The 21,049-nt window shown below is 41.5% G+C and overlaps 1 protein-coding gene across 1 annotated transcript in view; it reads left to right on the top strand.

The window, feature by feature from the left end:
• The window catches only part of BCL9 (BCL9 transcription coactivator), a 93,568-nt gene that overhangs the window by 46,544 nt on the left and 25,975 nt on the right, over nucleotides 1–21,049 (top strand). The gene's annotated exons all lie outside the window — the stretch shown is intronic.

Below are 21,049 nucleotides of genomic sequence, written 5' to 3'. Positions count from 1 at the left end.
TCCCTCTGCAAAAATAAAAGAAGCAAGCTTTCCTTGCATAATTCTGTCTTTCTAAAGCTTGAGACAACAGTTTTTTGGAGTTTATTTTGGGGGAGTGGGGTTGTTGGCAGAGAAGGAAAAAGAAGCATCTGACTGCCCCTAGCCACACTGTGCACGAGGATAGGTCCTTTAATCTCATGCTTTTCGAGTTACGTTCAGTAGAGGGTCAATTGTAGATTCCAGGTCTCAGCTGCTTTTGATCAGAACTTTTTTTTTACTTTGGTGGTGCTTGAGTTTTAGACCCAGGCAACTTTCAGTCTGTTTTTCATTGCACATTTTGTCAAGATTTTACATCTAGGTTGCATTGGACAGGTTTTCTTTTTTTCTCCTTCTCTGACTGTTCTGTGTAAATTAGTCTCTGGATTATTTTTTTCAGTTTATTTTAAATATAATATTAGAGTATCTTCCTAATTACAAGGGTAATAACTACTTACTATAGAGAACTGTTAGAAGAAAAGAATAAAGAAATATAAAATCACTCATGAACTCAGCATCCAGGGCACTATTCACATTTTATTATATTTCCTCCAGTCTTTTCTCTATGTACACATATATGTATATTAATATGAACATAACCAAGGTTGTTTATTTAACCATTCCCATTCTGCTGGATGTTTAGCTGCTTCTCTGTATATATAGCTGTCTGAGTTTCCTTATTTTGTTTTTCCTTATAGATAATTCTTAGAAAGGGAATTATGTGACAATTAGGGAAAACAGTACAAACTTTCCATTTTTTATTTTAAAAATTATTTGTACCAGATTATTTTAATACTGGCAAGCCTGGGTATGGTCTTTTTTTAGACTCTTGATGTACAGTGCCAAACTGATTGCCAGAAATGCTGCTGTAGGACAGGGCAAACTACCATCCATAAGCCAAATCTATCCCATGGTCTCTTTTTGTGCAGTCTTGAGCTCCGAATGGTTTTTACATGTTTCAGTGGTTGGGGGGAAATCAAAAGAAGGATAATATTTCATGACACAATTAAAATTATACGAAATTCTCATTTCAATTCCATAAATAGCATATTTTTGGAACACAGTCATGTTCGCTCATTTACATACTGTCTCTGGCTGTTTTCAGCCTACGACGGCAGAGCCCAGTAGTTGCAAGAGACTGTATGGCTTGCAAACCCTCAATATTTACTGTCTGCTCTTTACAGAAGCAGTTTGCTGACCCCTGCTTTTGTATGTAATCCTACAAGTTGCATGTTAGAGCACTCATTTGATCACATCCTGAACATTGGAATTTTCTTATTTTTTGTTAATTTGAGCAAGTCAGTGAGTATTTACCAAATGTTTATCATGTGCCAGGTCTGCATAGAAAATATGATTTATTTATTATATTACCTCTTTGAGTACAAGTTAGAATGAATTTTTTCATAAGTTCAAGTGATTTTTTTTCTGTTAATTTTCTATGTATATAAAGTGTTCAGCTTCAACTCAGGTATTTACATTTTGCATATTGCTTTGTATGAGCTCTTTATATGCTAAGAACATAAACTTCTTTCAGTCATATTTGTTGAAATCTTATTTGTTGGAAATATTTTTTTCATTAGGTTGTTTGTCTTTTAGTTTTATGATTTTTTAAACATACAGAATTTTACATTTTTATGTAGTCACATCTATTGAATTATTTATTTTTTCCTTTGATTTTATTCTAAGAATATCTTTGCCTGTCCCCAAGGTCTGATAAATATTTACCTATGTTTTCTTCTAGTTAAAAAAAAAAGATTCATTTTTATGTTTATCACTTTAATCCCACTGGAATTTTTCATCATATGATGTGAGATAAGGATGTGAAATTTTTTCCAAAGAGTAGGACAATTATTTCAGTATTTCTTGAGCAATTCTTCCTTTTTCTACTTATCTGTGATGTCACCTTTACTAATTCTTACGTTTCCTGAGATGTGTTTCTGGCAATTATTCCAATTATCTTTAAGAATGTGTGTGTGTGTGTGTGTGTGTGTTCCTTGTGGATGTCCACTTTGTTGTTCCTGATTAGTTCTGTACAATGTATACATCCTGGTTGGATTTTCAAGCTTTACATTTTTTTGTTCCTCAGGTATTTTACTCCTTTACCATTGTAAATTTCAGTAGCATCTCCCCTTCTTGTGGTCAATTAGTCAGGAATGTGGTATAATCTTATGCCCTGAAAGTACACAAACGGTAAGGAAACTTCATACCAAACCAGAGATAAAAGCTAAAGCCAGACCTTGCACATATATGACTCAATTATAACCACTCCGGGTGACAAACGCCTTCGCATTTGTGACCTAGGAGGTTGGAGGTTTTCTGGCCGAGTAGTATCAGCTGGCATAAAAGGAGCAAGTCTCTGGAAGAGCTTCCCAGAAGAGCTGTTACATGATGTGCAGCCCCTAACCTTCTGTTAACGGCTCACCCCAACCCGACCTTAGTTCACAGTGGAGTTATTTCATTTACCAGGTGTGAAAATTGGATTTTACCACAGAGGAGGGGAGTTATTGCCTCTCAGGTCTGCTCTTTAGAGGAGCAGAGATTGTGGTGGGATTTATTAAGAGATTTGCTATGCATGGAACATATAATTAGAGATGTGGTCCTTTTAAATGGATTTGCTATCTTTGTCATTTTAGGAGAGCTGTTTCTTTTTTTTCCCGACAGCCTTCTTTTCCGTGTAGGTTGCACACATCCTACCTAGGATCTGAATATTTTATATGGCACCATTCTGCCAAGAGAGGGACCTCAGGGGTGTGACAGGGAGTACAGCTTAGGGGGATGGTGGAGACTGCCTGTAGTTTGGATGCTGATGTTAGTCACACATCGATACTAAGAATGGGAGGGAGGACGATAAAGTAACTTTCATGTTTATTAATTGCCATCTGGTCCAGGCCACAGCTTGATAGAGATATTAGGGTCATTCTGAGACTCTCTGACGAAGGAATTCTTGAAAATCAAGAGTTTAGATTTAATTACCTGTTGTTAGAGGCTGTGTCTGTTGTTAGAGATGGTCTCAATTTTAGGATCTGGTTAACCACATCTTCTTTATAGGAAGATACCTTGTTAACTATGACGACGGAGGAGGTGGCTGAATTTATTATTGTTTAGCAGTTCCAGCACACTTTGTTCTTGTTGAGTGCCTTCAACTTATTTATATATGTATGTTGGTTGCCCTCCGCAGCACTCCCATGAGATGAGTGGGTGCTAAGTTTTATTATCACCTGCTTTTCCATCAAGAAGGAGAATGGGAGCTCCTGAGAAGAGAAAGGACTGGGTTTATAGCTCAGAGTGCCTGTCGCCTTGTTAGGGGATGCTCAGCAAAGTGGTGATGAAGGCAGCCCTCACAGCCTTCCTCCACCCCAGCTCCCTGTTGCTCGGCGACCTGCTCTTATCCTGTACCCTGCTAGCCAGGGGCTGCTCCCTTAAAATAAAAAATCATCACTATTCTTGGCCTCTGACTCTGTGGCACCACTTTACACCTCAACACCTCGCTTCCTCACCTGCTTTACAGTAAGGCCGCCTTCTCTCCTGCTTTGCTTTTAAAGGCCTTACTGTTTTCCTCACTGCCCAGCTCAGATCCCTGGAGTCATTGGTGACTCAGCCGCTCCACTCACCTCAGCTGCCCAGTGAGCCGTGGAGATTCTGTCACCTGCATGTCCTTGCATTTGTCACGTCCCTCCTCTTCCCCCTGCCACTGTCCTAAATCATATAACCCCTACCTGAAGTACTGCAGTAGCCCTTACCTGGGCCCTACTTCCCATCCTCAGCTCGCTTGTCTCCCTAAGAACAGCCTTGATAAATACCACTCTCCCTCTGCCTCCATTCTCCAGAGCTCCCCACTGTCTTCCGATTGAAGTGCAGATTCTTACCCTGCCCTGGTGGCTGAGATGGTAGAGAGACTAACACTTCTTACCCTGTTCTCAAACCCTACCTTCCTTTTAGCCTTCTATCCTAAACGAGCTTTTACTGCTCATCAGGATAGAGGAGCTTGATAACCAAGGCGCCTGCGGGGAGAGCTCCTGAGTCGGCAGGTCTGCCTGCGGGCCCAGAACCCGCGCTGTTCACAAGCATCCCCCCATATCCCTCTTCCCCCACGCCCATGCCGGCCAGGTGCGCCCAGTGCGTGCCGCGCGCTCTGGACCACGCACGTGTCCAGCACTGTTCTCACCAAGGCACATGCTCTCAGCCCCTGGGCCTAGCTATGCTGTTCGTTTCGCCTGAAACACTCCCCACCCTGCCCCATCTCCACCTGTTGAAATTTTTCTCATGCTTTCAGGCCCAGCTCAAATATCTCCTCCTTTAAGATTGTTCCAAAAGGAGAGGATGCAGACTTCCCGGCATTAAATGTAAGGTCCGTTCACACAGAACATCCCCCCCTGTACAGTTCCAGTCCCGACTCCTGCCCAGGTTCCTCCGCTATCCTTAAACTCCCACTGAAAATGCATTCTCAGAACAGACTCTTTTACACATACCTCTGCCAGGAATGCGGTGCCCCTCCCCCCTCTTCCTCCCTTCCCCCATCTCTCTCTTGGTCTCCCTTAAAAAAAAAAACTTATCCTACTAGGCTCAGCTCATATGTCACTTCCACCGTGCCACATTCATCACAACCAACAGTCTTACTAGGCTCTCCCCGCCCCCGCCGGCACTAAGGCACTCCCTCCCCTGTGCTTCCTCGACCTCCTATACCTCCTAGAGAACTCCATGCCAGTAGCTTACTTCGTGTTTTACCCGTGTAGCTTAATCCTAGGCAGTGACCTTGACTAAGGTGGTATTCCGCGGCCCTGACACCGAGTGGATACTCATCACTCCTTCTGGAATGCGAGCACGAGGGAGTCTCTTCTCCTGAGGCATCCCTCCCCCAGGACGATCTTTGATCTTTGCCCTTTCCCCTTAGCGTTGCTCGTCCCTTGTCTTTTCTGTACTTGTTTTTTGCCTCCTACTAGATTGCAGGCACCCTTGAGGGAAGAAGCCTTGCAGGGTTTCCCTCCCCGTTCCCCAGCCTGGCTCCTTTACCCGTGGCAGGAGCTCAGTAAATGCTTGCTTAATTGAATTGTAGGGCGTTGTGCTCAGCTAGCTGCTAAACAACCCCATTTAAGGGGTTAACTAATAACGCTTGGAGAAGTTCTTCTCCTCTGGGGGTATTTGCAATTTAATGGAAATCTTAAAACCCAAAGGAAATGTTCACTAATGGTGGGACTGCAGGCACCCAGGGAGGCTCACTTTTGGTGGCGGTGAATGAGGGCTGGGGGTGGTTTCCAGCCTGGGAGTCCTTCACCTATTTTGTGACATGGACCCCCTTGAGCAGTCTGATGAAGCCTATGGACAGAATCATGATTTTAAACATGTATAATAAAGTACATAGTGATACAAAGATACTGCATAATGAAATAATTTTAATAATAAAATATCAAAAATATTCAAAACCTCTAATTTTTAATATAGTAATTTATATGCTTCTTTATTAGGGCATTAATTTTTTTAAAAGTCTATTGGCAGATCTAATAACTACTGTAATTTTGTCATAGTGGTGAGTGTAAACAATATTTAGAATATCTGCCACAACTGTAAGATGATGTGAAAATGTCTGTGATTCTATTGGTGAAAAGTCATGAGTTGCTCTGCCTTGATCTATTGCCTGTCTTCATCATTGAAGGGAATTATAAATTTCAGGTAGCAGTTAGTGAAATTTAAGTTTTATTCCCCCCACCCAATCTAAATTCTATCTCGGTGTTCAACTTGGACCCAGGATTTGGAACCTATTGCTTAGCAGTATGGGTGGTGGATGGTCCTGAAGCCAGTGTGGTTTCAGTCTTGGGCTTCCTTTTCTATCTTGAGCTTCATGAGTCTTTGAATTTTTTTTCCCCTTTATTTTCACAGCCAAGGACTGTAGTCTAATTTTGCTTCATTTACACCAACCAGAAATGTGAAAGAAGGAGAAACGAAGAACTGTCAGGCCTTAGGGGAGGGAAGGGGTCTTTAGTCTCTAGCCTGGGAGGGTCTCCTCCCCAAAGTCCTAAGCTTTGGTTAGGGATGGAGTCAGGGGAGGAGGAAGAAGGGTCCACGAATTCTGAGGTGGAAAAGCAGTTGTAGTTTATCTGAGAATCTCTGCTGCTTCCTTCTAAATTCAGAAGTCAATATTGGGGCCAAAGAGTCTGATTCTAGGGGTGGTCCAGCACAGTATCCATCCTTCTTGGTTGCTAGTGACTAAGTGAAATATCATTGCTCTTGAAAACTGCACTCCCTAATGCTGATGTTGTTTCTAATTTGGGTAAAAATGTTTGTGCAGTTCTTTTTAGCACCAAAATACAGGGAACATATTCAGTCCATTCCCAGTTATCCTTGTGTATTTTAGTCACTTAGCGGCAATTTTCCCCTGAGTAGATTTACCCCACTCTTTGCCATGCGATGGGACACATACCTTTGCTGTTAGTAGGTGTATGCTTAGACAACACAAGTAAATTTGAATATTAGCTGAATATGTTGCTACCAGGGTGAATACCATGTCAGCCCAGGTAAACTATTATCCCTGTCCTTAAATGGTAGTTACACCAAACATTTGCCATTGGCTTCTTCCTTTCTTCCTTTCCTCTTGTGTGTGTCTGTGTGTGTGTGTGTGTGTGAGCTCATCCATTTTTATTGCTTCAACTTTTACCTCTGCACCTGCACCTCTTACCTGGTGGGACATTTCCACTTTAGTGTCCAGTGGTCACCTATGATTCCAAAACTTAACTCTCTTCCTTCACAAACCAGCTTCACCTTTCTAAAGAACATCTTTATTGAGATGTAACTTGCATACCCTAAATTCACTCATTTTAAGTGTATATATGAATCAATGATCTTTTTTTTTTTTTGGTAAATTTACAGTATTGTGCAACCATCACCAAAACCCATTTTTATATAACCTTTGCTTCACCCCGAAAAGACCCTTCGTACTCATTTGCAGTTGATTCCCATTTCCAGTCCCCTCTAATCTGCTCTCTTTTATATATTTGCTTTGTTTGGACATTTCATGTAAATAACATTATACAATATTATAGTCTTTTGTATCTGGCATCTTCCCTGGTGGCTCAACCGGTAAAGAAGTGAAGTTGCTCAGTCGTGTCCGACTCTTTGAGACCCCATGGACTGTAGCCTACAATGCTCCTCCGTCCATGAGATCTTCCAGGCAAGAGTACTAGAGTGGGTTGCCATTTCCTTCTCCAGAGGATCTTCCCAACCCAGGGATCGAACCTAGGTCTCCCACATTGTAGACAGATGCTTTACCATCTGAGCCACCAGGGAAGTCTAAAACAACAAGCGGCACACTCCCACGGAGCGGCGGGGGTGGGGTGGGGGGAAGTTCTGCCCATGTGCTCTGGCAGTCGCCACGGCGGCCACTGCGCACTCAGGAGGGGCAGCGGGAAAGAAACCACCTTCAAATGCAGGAGACCTGGGTTCAATCCCTGGGTCGGGAAGATCTGCTGGAGAAGGAAATGGCAATCCACTCTAGTATTCCTGCCTGGAGAATCCCATGGACAGAGGAGGACAGTCTATGGGGTCCCAAAGAGTCCAACACGACTGAGTGACTAACACTTTCACTTTTCTTTTCTTTCACTTAGCAAGTGATTTTGAGGTGCATCCATGTTATAGTGTGTATCAGTACTTGATTTTTTTTTTATTGTTGAATATATCCTACAGTATTGTCATGTGTGTGCATACATGCTAAGGCACTTTAGTCATGTCTGACTCTTTTCAGCTCTATGGACCATAGCCTGCCAGGCTTCTATGGGATTCTCCAGGCAAGAATACTGGAGTGGATTGCCATGCCCTCCTCATACCACATTTTATTTATCCGTTCATCAGTTGATGGACATTTGGATTGTTTTCACCTTTTGGCTATTGAGATAATGTTGCTGTAGAACATCCACATACAAGTGTTTGTGGACATGCAGGAGTGGAATTGCTGGGTTGTTTGGTAAACTTAACGTTTAACTTTTTAAGAAACTACAGAACTGTTTTCAATGGTGGCTGTGCCATTTTACCGTCCCACCAGCAGTGTATGAGAATTACAGCATCTCTCCATTCACACAACACTTGTTATTGCCTGACTTTTCAAAACTGTATCCCTAGTTGGTATGTAGTGTTATTTCACTGTGGGCCAGTGCCATTTTCAAACCACTCCTATTTCTGACCACAGTGTCCCTCTTTTCACAGATTTTGTGGCTAGAAGCCAGACTTATGCTGTTTTTCCCTTCCTCTTGTACTTTCATGCTGCAGAAGTGAGCTACCATAATCTTCCTCAGATAGCCCCTGGCCTGGCCACCTTTTCCTCCCGCCTCACACTGGCCACCTTTTCCTCCCTCCTCCATCCTACCTGGCTCTGCACCATCTCACATTTACTACACATTAGTCTTCCAGCTGCTCTCCTTGCTGGTTGTAGCTCTCTCTTCAAATTGTCCTTCCCGTAGCTGCAGATTCATTGTTAGTATCATAACATGAAAAGGATATTTCGTGGATATGGAATTGGGGGATGTGTGCTCTGGTCCAGGAATCACACTCGTTATCTCATGACCTTGAATTAGTTCTATAACTTATCTGAGCCCAGTCTCCTTCATTAAGTTACTTAACCTCTCTTGACGCCAGTTAGGAGAGTCCCCATTTGCTCATGGGCAAGGTAAGGATAGTAACAGAGCCTATCTTACAGAGCTGTTGTGAACCAACCGTGTAGTCCATGTAAAGACCTTAGTACAGTGCCAGGTGTATGGGGAACACTCAGTCAGTGCTAAGACGATTATTTTAATGATAACTATAACTACTATTATTATTCACTGAGTTTGAGTAAACTCCGGGAGTTGGTGATGGACAGGGAGGCCTGGTGTGCTGCAATTCATGGTGTCACAAAGAGTCGGACACGACTGAGCAACTGAACTGAACTGAACTGATAAGGGAGGTATCGTCTGAACCTTATCACGTGGTTTTCCTAAGAGTTGGCTGTTGCTATGAATATGAAAATGCTTTGAAAGACACGATGTAAATTGCAGTGGTGTTATTTTTTACACAATGTTTCTCTTGCTCAGGAGAGAGGTTGTGTAGGTTAGTAGCAAGGGCACAGGTGTTGCCACCAGCCTAGCATTCAAATCTGGAATGTGCTGTTTAAGTGTTGTGAGGCTTGGGCAGTCATTTAACCTCTGCATTTGGGTTTTCTTGTCTATAAAATGGGTGTAATTATAAATCACATTCAGGATGATGCTGTAAGGAAGGTGCCTGTTCCATAAGCAGTGTTCAGTACACTGTGACTTTTTTTTTATTAATAAAGATTTATATTGCTAGTTATTTGGGTATATAAACACATATATACATCAGTGGCAAAGAATTCGCCTGCCAATGCAGAAGACACCGGTTAGATCCCTGAATCAGGAAGATCCCCTGGAAAAGGAAATGACAACCTACGTCAGCATTCTTGCTTGGGAGATCCCATGGACAGAGAAGCCTGGCGGGCTACAGTCCTTAGAGTCACAAAAGAATCAGACATGACTTGGCAAATAAACAACAATGGCGACAGGCATACTTTGGTTCTGTTTTGATAAATACAGACATCTAATGCAGTATTTGTTAGTATTTTCAGATACGCATATTTTTGTTAAATGGCTACTAGTAAATAACAGTATAAAATTATTCATCAAAAAGTTGTAAATTTTTAAGCATGTTAGCTTTATTTACAATATTGTTTTATTTAGAATGAACAATCTTTTAGTTGAAAGTTACTAATAGAATAAACCATGAAGAACACGTAAGCATGTTATTTTTTAATACTAAGGTCTTCGTTACTCTTTTTATTGAAGTATAATTGCTGTATAATATTTCATATGTTACAGGTATACAACATAGTGATTCATAATTATTAAGGTTACATATATTCCATTTCTGGAGAAGGCAATGGCAACCCACTCCAGTATTCTTGCCTAGAGAATTCCATGGACAGACCATGAGCTCACAGAGTTGGACACGACTGAGGGACTAACACTTTCTTTTTCTATACTCCATTTATAATTATTATATAATATTGGCTATATTCCCCATGTTGTACAATATATCCTTGTAGCTTATTTTATCTGACCTTTTTTAAAACTCACTGTGTATTCCTCTTGTATGCTTTCTCTAAATTATATTTTGCGTAATGAACTCCCAACTTATTTAACCAATCATATGCCCCATTGCTTCCTAACACCCATGCTGAAGAGAGGCTGTAGTGTGGGCTGGTTAAGAGCTTTCACCTCAGGCTGACTTGGGTTTTAAAGTCAGCTCCCACTTAGCTGCATGATTTAGGACAGTCACTTACTCCTTGAAGCATCTGGCGCCTGAAGTGTAAAATGAGAATAACAGTTCGTATCTCATGACGTTATTATGTGTATTAAATGAGACAATATAATGTAGCGTTTAGAATAGTGCCTGGCACAGGCAGATACTAAATACTCAATAAATGACAGCTGTCATCATGGTTGTTGGTAATGACTTTTCCTGTTATCATTTTCTGTCCACACATGTGCTGTGCTCCTTTCAGTCCATGGCTTGCTCCTTGTCTATCTTCCCCTGAGGTCATCAACCCCTCTTGGAACTGCCCAAAACCTATTCTTCAAGGCCCAGTTCAATCTGATCCTTCAGATTATTGCTTGCTACTCCAAACTCTACTCATCGCTTTTTTTTTTCTTTCCTACGAGTCTAGAGTTTTGTGTCATATCTGTTATACAATTTAGGAATTAGTTGTTATTAATTTTTATGCTTCCTCATTTGGACTATAAGGTGCCTGAGAGGGACTATTTCTTCAGCCTCTAATGAAATTCTCGCTCTCCTTAATTTGGCATTAAGACAGATAGCAGGTGTTCTATTAGTTTTTGATAACACAGAAAGCAAACATGTAAAAGTCGTTATGAAAATTTAAAACCCGGGGTTTCTTGATCCCCTGTATGGTCTCCTGCATTAATATGAATCAAGATTTATCCTGAGAAAAATTATTTATTCTAAAACACAGCACAGAGAGGAGAAAGGCCTGGTGATTGAAGAGTTCCAAAGTCAAGATCAGCACTGTTTGTTAAGTTAGTGTCTTTCCTGACACGAATGACCTTATTTTTGCTTTCCTCATCACTTCTTGGCCTCTCTCTGCTGTCTCACCTCTTTTTCCAATCCCAGAGGACCTGCTGTCCTCAGGAAGCCCTCTGAGTATCTCCTTCTAGCTTGAGTTTCTGAGGAAAAAGTTTCTCCAAGTTTCAGAATTAGCCTTTTCTTTGTTCTCTGTATTTCCTCAGTATAGTTGGCAGTTAAGAAGGATAGAGGTCTGGCCAGATAAAATTTTAAAGTGACAAAGGGCTGACCCCCTTCTTATGTTCCTTCCCAAGGTATTGGGAAAGTGACATCTAAAATCCAAAGGTATGAATGTCTAATGACAGAATTTAAAGGAGTGTCTTAGGAGAGTTGAAGAGATAACAGTGAGTGAGATGTGGTGTGACAATAAGTGAAGTATTTAGGAGATGGCCTTTTCAGTGCTCCTAAAATCTCTCTTAAGGCCAACCCCATTGTGGATAATCCAGAGATGCACAAATGTAATAATAATAACCAATGTTTATTGGGTACCTACAGTGTGCCAGGCACTCTTCCTACATGTCTGTATGCAGTCATTCATTTGTTCCATACACTATCGTTACTCCATTTTATGGAAGAAAAAACTCAACCCTAGAGAAGTTAAGTAATTTTTCTAAAGTCACACAGCCCTCTAATGGAAAGCTGGGATTCAAGCCAAGCAGTCTGACTGAGAGGCTCTCCACCCAGAAATGCTTTTTTGATTCATGATTCTCCCCTTGTAAACAGTCTGGGAAGGGGCAACTTCATGATAAAACCCTAGATATCACCACCATCATCATAATCATCACCATCATCACAGCAAACAAGGTCCTATGTCACTGTGTACAGGGCACAGCACAGAATGCTCAGAGGATAAAGAGGCATCTGGCCCCACTACATGTCTGAACTTGACCTCTTAACCCTTCAGATTGCTTCAAATGCCTCCACTACCACACAGCAGTTTCTGCTCACCTCACCCGACTCCCAAGAATGTACCTCCTCTTGACTGCCACTTTTTCCTTCTGCTCTGCCACTTATTTATTACTTTCTACCTTGTATTACGGTTATTTATATACATTCTCATACAGCCAACCAAGCCTTTGCTCATTGCTGAGTCTTGCCTGGTTGCTGCTACACATTTTTTAAGACTCTGCTCAGGTCTTACTGTGTCCCCTGACTCTCCTGTCTGAATTAGATGCCCCTCCTCTGTGTGCCCCAAATGCCTGGTCTGTATCCATATCATAGCATTTACTATGTGCTGTGCTGTGCTTAGTCACTCAGTCATGTCCAACTCTTTGAGACCCCCATAGACTGTAGCCCACCAGGCTCCTCTGTCCATGGCGATTCTTCAGGCCAGAATACTGGAGTGGGTTGCCATACCCTGCTCCAGAGGATCTTCCCAACCCAGGGATTGAACCAGCATTTACTACACTTGATTATAAATGTTTGCTTATCAGTATCCCTAACTGGATAGATCCCAGATTCTAATGTCAAGGAACATGTCCTCTTCTTATTTGAATCTTTGGTACTTTGCAAAGTACCTGGTAAATTAGGCATTTTCTCTCCCTGCCACCACCCCCGATGAATGAATCTTCCATATAAGTCTGATTATACTTGGAAGACAAAATTGTGTGCCTGATTCATTTTTTGTTCCCCTCAAGATGCCCTGCATCTAATAGATGCTCAATAAATGTAGCAATAACTAAATGACTTCGAAACACAAAGAGATGTCAGATTCTGCTCTCGGGATATAGGGAAGGACTGGCAACTACAACAAAAGGTAGATGATATTACTATTGGGCTTCCCCGGTGGCTCAGCAGTAAAAAATCCTCCTGCAATGCAGGAGCTGCAGGAGACACAAGTTCGATCCCCGGGTCTGGATGATCCTGATAAGGGCATGACAACCTCCTCCAGTATTCTTGCCTGGAGAATTCCATGGACAGAGGAGCCTGGTGGGCTACAGTCCATAGGGTCGTAAAGAGTTGGACAGGACTGAAGTGACTTAGCACGCATGTACACACACTATTAATACTAAATGTTTGCATATCTAAGTTGTGTTCTAAAACAGGTGATATAAACACCTACTACTGAACTTAATGATAAAGAAAATAACATTTTTTTTCTATGAAGTTTGAAGTTATTTGGCCAGTAAAATGCAGTCTAATATTCAAATCCAGGGCCTGGTAACTCTAAAGCCACTGATTTTCCTGCTATACTATATTGTGGGGATGTTTGGATAGTTGGTTCCAGAAGAACAAGTAGGGCTTAAATAATTAGAGAGGAATTAGCACTGCACAAATGATTACACACACACACACACACACACACACACACTCGTATGTACATGTATGTATACACACACAGGTCTTTCGGAAAGATCTATTTACAAAGAACGTGGAGAATTGACTGAGAGGAGAAGCTGGAGGCAGGAATGTCTATTTAGAAACTATTACAACAGTCCCAACTTGGGAACAGAAAACAAGAAATTGATTTAAGGAGGAGTTTGTGGACACTGATGATTGAGTGAAATACACAGCAGGTAGAAATTTTGAGTCAGGATTACTCCAAAGTTTCAAGCCTAAGTGAGAGACAGTGTATAATTTTGAAAGATGGTGAGTTTGTATTTTGATGTATTAAATTGACTCCTAGATGGGTAAGCTGAGTGGATAGAAATGCAGGATTTAAGCTCAAGAGAGGCCTGTGTTAAACCTGCAGATGGGTTGATCAACTGCAAAGAGGTGATAGCTAAAGTTAGGAGAGTGAGAGAGAGAAATCCTAGGGAGAAGTGGAGAAAAAAAAGATCAAAGAACCAAGGAGTTGAAGGAACATTCAAGAAATGTTCAGGTCAAGGAAGTATTTAAGTCAAAAAAGAAGACAGACCTCTAGGTATCTATTAGAAGGAAATGAAATCACGATCTTGAAGTGATATCTGCACCCCCATGTTGACAGCAGCACCGTTTACAATAGCCAAGTAACAGATGAATGGATAAAGAAGATATGTGTTATATATACAGTGAAATATTACTCAACCATAGAAAAGAATTTATGCCATTTGCCATTACTCGGATGAAATTTGAGGGCATTATCCTGAGTGAAGTAAGTCAGACAGAGAAAGACAAATACTGTGTGATCTCACTTATATGTGAAATAAAAAACCCCAAACTCACAAAAACGGAGAACAGATTGGTGATTACCAGAGGCAGAGGGTTGGGGGAAAGGTATTAAGGTAGTCAAAAGGTGGCTCAATGGTAAAGAATCCGCCTGCCAATGCAGGAGATGCAGGAGAAGTGGGTTCAATCCCTGGGTCCAGAAGATTCCTTTGAGTAGGGAATAGCAGCCCGCTCCAGTATTCTGGCCTAGAAAATTCCATGGACGGAGGAGCTTGGCAGGTCAGACGAGACTGAGCACACACACACACACACACACATGCATTCAAAAGGTACTAACTTCCAGTTATAAGATAAATAGGATGTCTATTTATCTATAAGATAAATAGGGGGTGTAATGTACAGCATGGGGACTATAACCAACAATACTGTGGTGTATATTTGAAAGTTGCTAGCAGAGTAGGTCTTAAAAGTTCTCATCAGACATACACAAATCATAACTATGTGAGGTGATGGATGTTAACTAAAGTAAAGGTGGTAATTATTTCACAATATATGTATATTCAATCATTATATATATACCTTAAACTTACACAATGTTATATGTCAATTATATCTCAATAAAATTGGGGGATGGGGGCTAGACAAAATAAGAATATCTTTGTATCTTGGAGTCCAAACCGTAAGAGAGTAAGGAAAGGATATTCATTGGATGGATTTGGTGATTAGGTTTGGCCATATTGGAGAAAGGATTTTGGTTAGATGGTTGGGTTAATTACAGAGGAAGAAAAGGAATTGTGATGGGAGAGAATGTAGGTTACCCTTTAGATAAACTGGGAATGAAAAGAAAGGGGGGAAAGAGTATTTGTGCAAGAAAGATTTTACTAAAGATTTTAAAAAGTAAATGGAAGACAGATGGATAACTGAGCAAAACCCTTCCAAGTTGAGATGAGATGACAAGGTTGGTCTTGCATTTCTATCCACTCAGCTTACCCATGTAGGAGTAGGAGAAGTAGGAGACAAAGTTTGGAATAATTGCTGTAGGAAATGATATAGGAGGCAATGAGGCTGCATAAAAGGATTGCCAAGTAAAACCCAATAAAGTTTGATTGAAGTTTTATCACCCGAAATTTGATTGAGATCCATTTTTTTTGGTTTCATGGGTTTTTTTTTTTTTTTCCTAGTAATGTCTGCCAGCCCAGGAGTGAAAACAAATGTGGGTACATCTCAGCCATGGGAATTTCAATTGCTGGAATGGTAGGTGGTCAAGGATTCCAAAAGGCAGTGTGGCTAGTAAGAGCAACCCGGATTCAAACCATGGAAGTGAGGCCAAAGCTGCAGTAGTTGGGTTCCAACTCCAGAGAAGCTGGGAAGAGACTGATTGTGGGAAGTGGGAAGATTTTAGTAGTGAAGGCAGAACCCAGGAAAAATAAAATAGGTGTATCCGATGGGCAAAATTCCTGGAGAAATGTCTAGCAGAAGAAAATGAAATTAAATAGTAGAAATACTTGCACAGAATTATTCTTGGGAAAGAGGTTAAGAATAAAAAATGAAATAGTAGATTAGTGGAAACTGAAGAAGAAAGGAGACACGAGACTGTAAGGACAGATGTGAAGACCGGCCTGAAGACCGGGAGATCTAGGGGAGAAATGGTTAGAGCACGTGGAACATATAGGTTGTTTCTCATTGAGCCATGATGGACTATGGCTAAACTGGAAAGCTGGGGAAGGGGAACTGGGATTTCTGTATCGATCAATTCAGTTCAGTTCACTTCAGCCGCTCAGTCGTGTCCGACTCTTTGCGACCCCATGAATTGCAGCACTCCAGGCCTCCCTGTCGATCACCAACTCCCGGAGTTCAAACTCATATCCATTGAGTTGGTGATGCCATCCAGCCATCTCATCCTCTGTTGTCCCCTTCTCCTCCTGCCCCCAATCCCTCCCAGCATCAGAGTCTTTTCCAGTGAGTCAACTCTTCACATGAGGTGGCCAAAGTATTGGGGTTTCAGCTTTAACATCAGTCCTTCCAAAGAATACCCAGGACTGATCTCCTTTAGGATGGACTGGTTGGACCTCCTTGCAGTCCAAGGGACTCTCAAGAGTCTTCTCCAACACCACAGTTCAAAAGCATCAATTCTTTAGTACCCAGCTTTCTTCACAGTCCAACTCTCACATCCATATATGACCACTGGAAAAAACATAGCCTTGACTAGACAGACCTTTGTTGGCAAAGTAATATCTCTGCTTTTGAATATGCTATCTATGTTGGTCATAACTTTCCTTCCAAGGGGTAAGCGTCTTTTAATTTCATGGGTGCAGTCACCATCTGCAGTGATTTTGGAGCCCAAAAAAATTAAGTCTGACACTGTTTCCACTGTTTCCCCATCTATTTCCCATGAAGTGATGGGACCAGATGCCATGATCTTCGTTTTCTGAATGTTGAGCTTTAAGGCAACTTTTCACTCTCCACTTTCACTTTCATCAAAAGGCTTTTTAGTTCCTCTTCACTTTCTGCCATAAGGGTGGTGTCATCTGCATATCTGAGGTTATTGATATTTCTCCCGGCAATCTTGATTCCTGTGGTCCACTGGAGAAGGGAATGGCAAACCACTTCAGTATTCTTGCCTTGAGAACCCCATGAACAGTACGAAAAGGCAAAATGATAGGATCTTGAAAGAGGAACTCCCCAGGTCGGTAGATGCCCAATATGCTACTGGAGATCAGTGGAGAAATAACTCCAGAAAGAATGAAGGAATGGAGCCAAAGCAAAAACAATACCCAGTTGTGGATGTGACTAGTGAGAGAAGCAAGGTCCAAGGCTTTAAAGAGCAATATTGCATAGGAACCTGGAATGTTAGGTATATGAATCAAGGCAAATTGGAAGTAGTCAAACAGGAGATGGCAAGAGTGAACGTCGACATTCTAGGAATCAGCGAACTAAAATGGACTGGAATGGGTGAATATAACTCAGATGACCATTATATCTACTACTGAGGGCAGGAATCCCTTAGAAGAAATGGAGTAGCCATCATGGTCAACAAAAGAGTCCAAAATACAGTACTTGGATGCAATCTCAAAAATGACAGAATGATCTCTGTTCATTTCCAAGGCAAACCATTCAATATCACAGTAATCGATCAATTAGGGCTTAAGAATTTGCAGACTGGGTGTCACAAAGCTTGGCTTCTAGAAGGCAGGCAATGAGGGTAGGAGGCACAACCCTCCTGAGTAGGTCTGAGTGTGGAAATAAAGGAGAAACATCGGTGGTACCCTCTAAAGGGAAATGAGTGTCACATGACAGATCTGTCAGAGCTTTTACAGATAGAGTGCCTCTGATGCCCGGGTCGTGGAAAGCAGATATGTGGGGACACAGAACAAGACCCAAGCTCACATCAGACTGCCAATGGCCCCAGATGGAGCGGCAGGAAGGAAGAAGATGGGAATTTTGATTTCTTCCTTACAAAAAGGACAATTAGCCCTCCATATTCCTGGAAGGGATGAAGCTCTGGAACTTCTCATTGGCTTAAATGGACTGGTGAAATCTGCTTCATGGGCAGCCTAAAGAAGAAATCCCTTCCTGACTGTTTTACTACAGCATTGGGTAGTACCTATGAAAGTCAAGATGCTGGTCCATTCTAACCCTTCATTTTCAGTCATAAATTACTATCTTGATAGTATTCCTCTGTCCATGGGATTCTCCAGGCAAGAACACTGGAGTAGGTTGCCATACCCTCCTCCAGGGCATCTTCCCTATCCAGAGATCTTGCATCACAGGTAGATTCCTTACTGCTAAGCTACTGGGGAAGCCCAGATAAATTGATAAAAAAATAGTTTAAGAAGCAGGAAATCATGAACAAACTAAAGACTTTGACCAAGGCCAATAATTTGTTAGGGCCTCTTATAACCCTTGCTGTCCTGGGTGGCTCAGTGGTAAAGAATCTGCTTGCAATGCAGGAGACTCAGATTCGATCCCTGGGTTGGGAAGACCTCCTGGAGAAGGAAATGGCAACCCACTTCAGTATTCTTGCCTGGGAAATCCCATGGACAGAGGAACCTGGTGGGCTGCAGTCCATGGGGTCACAAAAGAGTCGGACATGACTTCTGAACTAGATAGCAAGATGCTTCTAACCCTAGCACCAGCTGACTGAGTGGGTTCAGCCTTTCCGAGTCTTGATTTTATTATCTAATATTCTCTCCTACAATAGTAAATATTGTTAGGAGTGAATAATCCTCGGAGGTTAGAACAGTGCTGTAGAGTGTTGGACTTAAATTCTAGTTCCTAAAAATGGGCATAATTTTGGCAAGTCATGAAACTTCTATGTCTCAGAATTCTCATCTGTAAAATAGGATGTGGTTCTTTCCAACCCAGAAATTTAGATATATGTTTATCAAAAGCTGAGAGAACAAAAGCATTTCGAAGGTGGAGCTTACAAGTGAAAAAGACTAGTGACACACAAATAACAGGTGCGGTGATTAGTTGAAGAACTAAGCCAGACATACCATCCATGTTTGTATCACAGTGAGTGCTTATCATCATTAGAAGCACATTTCAGAAAGTAAAAAATCAAACCCAGATCTCTTTAGTGTTGAAAGCTTTTATTTTTAACAATATTACCATTTGGATTTAAAAAAAAAGATTTCTCTTAGAATTTCTACAGTAAGAGAAATAGTTTGAAGCTTTTATTTAAAGGATGCTTTTCACAATGACTTCATCATTATCAATTAGTATTTATGTATAAACAGTATGCTAGATCCCTATCCAGTAAAATAGATAGAATTCTTTCTCAAGTGAGATGCAGATGCATGGAAGTTAGAAAATTCAAAGGAAAAAAACTAATAAAAATAAACTATTTTATTACAGTAAATAATATTTTAAATGCATTTCTATCCCATGTGCAATGTAGCTAAATTACCATTACTATGGAGTCTCTAACCTTTGAATTTCATGACTTTCAGCTTGCTTAAATTCTCAGTATTATTGCTCTTTTAGCCTGGTATTGCACATTTAATATTCATTTGCTTTTTCTTCTGGTTCAGTAAATAATTCCAAACTTTGACATATATAGTAAAGTGAGGGTGTAAGGGCTTGTAAAATGGTTAAGACTTATTATAATGAGCTTATTTTTTTTTACCTTTCTGGGCAAAGGTGATCTGGTCTGGAACACCCTAGCCCAGAGTTTATTTTAGTAGTGGTTTTCTCTTACAGATAAGTCTGTGAATCCCTTCTTTCCATCTACATTAGTAATTGTAAATGCCTCTTGCATATTTCTGGATTTAATTATCTTTTCATATGTCCAGGCCTGACTTTCCTCCTACCATTTTTTTTTACAGAGGTCCTTACTATGTTTCATCAAATATTCTATCACCAAAACGTGACAAAAAGCATTGTAATATTTTTCCATTAGGAATCCTTCAATAGATCTTAAATTTAAATTTATACCTGCTTTTGCCTTTTTTCTTTCCACATGCAATGCGGGAGACCTGGGTTCAATCCCTTGGTTGGGAAGATCCCCTGGAGAAGGTTATGGCAATCCACTCCAGTATTCTTGCTGGAGAATCCTCGTGGAAAGAAGAGCCTGGGGGACTACAGTCCATGGGGTTGTGAAGAGTCAGATGTGACTGAGAGACTAAGCACAGCACAGCATGCTCAGTCATAACATAAGACAAAGAGAAAACATCTGCTATGAAAAAAACAGTTTTTCATAGAATCTAAGCTGGGGAGCCATGGTATAGAAATTTACATGACCAGCCCAGAGTTTTAAATTGTTTCAAAAGTTTTATCATTTAGGGCTCTCCTGTATCATCCTTTTGGGCTTCCCTGGTGGCTCAAAGGTAAAGAACCCGCCTGCCAACACAGGAGATGAGGGTTCAGTCCCTGGGCCGGGAAGATCCCTTGGAGAAGAAAATGGCAACCCACTCCAGTATTCTTGCCTGGGAAATCCCATGGATTGAGGAGCCTGGTGGGCTACAGTCCATGGGATCACAAAGTGTCAGACACGACTGAGGATGTACCATCCTTTACCACCAGCACCATTTGTTAAAAGATTGCCACAAGGACCGTTTCCCATTTTCTAGACAAGGAAACTAACATTTCTTAGAAATAAGTGCCTGGTTAAAACTTGGTGATGGAAGCAAATACAGAAGAAAATTTTATCTGCTTCTCTTGGCCATGTTGCCTCCGTCTATCTTCAGGGAGAATACGAAGTACAGTATAACACAGGCAGTCTTCACTTAACTGAGAAAAGCTGTGGGGCCAGTGCACATAGTTACAGAAACATCTTAGATCAAAACTCTACAAAGCACAAACACAGAGATTTAAACAGTGGGTTCTGGAGCAGACAGGTTTGTAATAGCAGCTGGGCACAGCAGCAACAAGGGCCACAAAGATAAAACAGGAGTAGTCGGAATCTGAGCTTTATTCAGCAACATGCGCTCACCATGATGCCGTCATTTTTCCTTCTGAGAAAAGTGCAATCTAATGGGTTACCCTCTCACTTCACAGGGGGCAGTGCCGGAATGCCTGGGGTTTGAGCTCTCCAAAGCACAGGCCTTCCAAAAATCAGGGAAGTGATTAAAAAAGCGGTTATGAAGCGATTCTAGCATCTGGGCAGAGGTTCTCTGTGGGCACTAGATAGCGTTGCGTGAGTGGGGCTGGGGCGAGCTCCAAAGGAAGAAGAGACCCTGCACTACCCAACGTGTCTGCAGGACATGGCTAGAACGTGCCTCGGAGAAGGTGGAGGAGAGTGCAACCCCGAAAGGGGCCTGCACTCTTGGGAGGGGAGCAAGCCGGCAACAGCAAAGGCAGTGCAGAGATTGAGGGGTGAAGACCAGGGACG

Source organism: Budorcas taxicolor, chromosome 3 (genome assembly GCF_023091745.1).
Source record: "Budorcas taxicolor isolate Tak-1 chromosome 3, Takin1.1, whole genome shotgun sequence".
Classification (NCBI taxonomy): domain Eukaryota; kingdom Metazoa; phylum Chordata; class Mammalia; order Artiodactyla; family Bovidae; genus Budorcas; species Budorcas taxicolor.
The sequence above is the reverse complement of the archived record's forward strand: the minus strand, read 5'-3'. Positions and strand labels throughout refer to the sequence as shown.